This window comes from Alligator sinensis, unplaced genomic scaffold, assembly GCF_000455745.1.
Source record: "Alligator sinensis unplaced genomic scaffold, ASM45574v1 scaffold969_2, whole genome shotgun sequence".
NCBI classification, from domain to species: domain Eukaryota; kingdom Metazoa; phylum Chordata; order Crocodylia; family Alligatoridae; genus Alligator; species Alligator sinensis.
Genome location: NW_005842481.1, coordinates 631983 through 634308, shown reverse-complemented (window position 1 = coordinate 634308; position 2326 = coordinate 631983).

The window sequence follows — 2326 nt, the reverse complement described above, 5'->3', positions numbered from 1 at the left end:
GCGCTTTCCAGTCAAGGGGTAGGGCCGGGGCAGGAACAGATACATCCTGCAGATCAATGCATGGCTGCACAGGTGGTGTCACCAGTAGGGATTTCATAGATTCATAGATGTTCACAAGGGACCTCAATAGATCATCGAGTCCGACCCCCTGCATAGGCAGAAAAGAGTGCTGGGTTCAGATGACCCCAGCCAGATGCCTATCTAACCTCCTCTTGAAGACCCCCAGGGTAGGGGAGAGCACCACCTCCCTTGGGAGCCCATTCCAGATTTTGGCCACTCTAATTGTGAAGAAGTTCTTCCTAATGTCCAGTCTAAATCTGCTCTCTGCTAGCTTATGGCCATTATTTCTTGTAACCCCCAGGGCTGCCTTGGTGAGTAGAGCCTCACCAATTCCCTTCTGCGCCCCCATGATGAATTTATAGGCAGCCACAAGGTTGCCTCTCAACCTTCTCTTGTGGAGGCTGAAAAGGTCCAGGTGCCCTAGTCTCTCCTCGTAGGGCTTGGCCTGCAAGCCCTTAACCATATGAGTGGTCCTTCTCTGGACCCTCTCCAGGTTATCCATATCCCTCTTAAAGTGTGGCGCCCAAAACTGCACGCAGTATTCCAACTGACCAGTGTGTGCTACCGAGCAGGTCATTTCCTAGGCAGTAGGTGTGCTGGACATTTTTCTTCCCTAGGTACAGCACTTTGCATTTCTCCTTGTTGAATTGCATTCTATTGTTTTCTGCCCATTTGTCCAACCTGTCCAGGTCTGCCTGTAGTTGTTCCCTGCCCTCCGGTGTGTCCACTCTCCCCACAGTTTTGTATCATCTGCAAACTTGGACAGAGTACACTTCACTCCCTCGTCCAAGTCAGTGATGAAGACCTTGAAGCGTATCGGTCCAAGGACCGAGCCCTGTGGGACCCCACTGCCCATGTCCTTTCAGGTCGATACCGACCCGTCCACCACCGCTCTCTGGGTACGACCCTCTAGCCAATTTGCCACCCACTGGACTGTGTAATCATCCAAGTCACAGCCTCTTAATTTGTTCACCAGTATGGGGTGGGATACCGTATCGAAGGCCTTCCTGAAGTCTAAGTAAACGATGTCTACCCCTACTCCTGTGTCCAGGTGTTTTGTAACCTGGTCATAAAAAGAGACTAGATTAGTCAGGCATGATCTACCTGCTATGAACCCATGCTGGTTTCCCCTCAGCATAACTTTTCCTGCTGGGCTCTCACACATATGAGCCTTAATAATCTTTTCAAAGACTTTGCCACGAATGGAGGTGAGACTGACTGGCCTATAGTTGCCTGGATCCTCCTTCCTCCCCTTCTTGAAAATAGGGACCACATTGGCCCTTTTCCAGTCCTCTGGGACCTGGCCCATGCACCACAAGCACTCAAATATTCTTGCCAGTGGCTGTGCAATGACATCAGCCAGTGCTTGCAGTACCCTCGGATGGAGCTCATCCGGGCCTGCCAACTTAAATGCATCCAGTCCTTCTGAGTGACTCTGCAACATCTCAGGGTCAACGCTTGGTAGCCTGGCACCCTGCTGTTCCCTCTCTACAATCCCATTGTGAGACTTGTCTTGCCCCTCGTTTAGGAACACTGAGGCAAAGGACTCATTGAAGAGTTCAGCCTTGTCCCCCCTGTCTGTTACCAATTGCTTTTGCCCATTCAGTAGTGGTCCTATACCATCCTGGGCCTTCCTTTTACTCCCTATATATCTGAAAAACAATTTTTTGTTATCCCTAACTTGGGATGCTATCCTCAGCTCCATGATAGCTTTGTCCTTTCTAACTGCCTCCCTACAACTGCTCTGGAGTTCTCTGGTCAGCCAAGGAAGCCCTTGGATTTGGCTTCTTCAACCATAGGATGTTGTCCCAAGAAGGCTTGCTAGGAAGAGATGGGGTCCACCTGATGAAGGGAGGGAAGACTATCTTTGCAGACAGGCTCGCTAACTTAGTGAGAAGGGCTTTAGACTAGGTTTACTTGGAGGATGGCGACCAAGCAATGGAGGTGAGTGGGGAAGTCGGAGACCTGGAGGAAGCACAAGGAGGAGGGGCAATGGGGAGACTTCCTCATTCTTATTGAGAAAGTACGGTAATTGGCTAGTTACCTCAGGTGTCTGTACACAAATGCCTGGAGCCTAAGAAAGAGGCAGGAAGAATTGGAAGTTCTCACATGGTCAAGGAACTCTGACACTATCAGAATAACAGAGACTTGGTGGAATAGCTTGCATGACTGGAGTGCTGTCATGAATGGGTGGAAACTGTTCAGGAAAGATGGGCAACGGAGAAGAGGAGAAGTTGCACTATATGTAAAATAACTGTGTGATGCT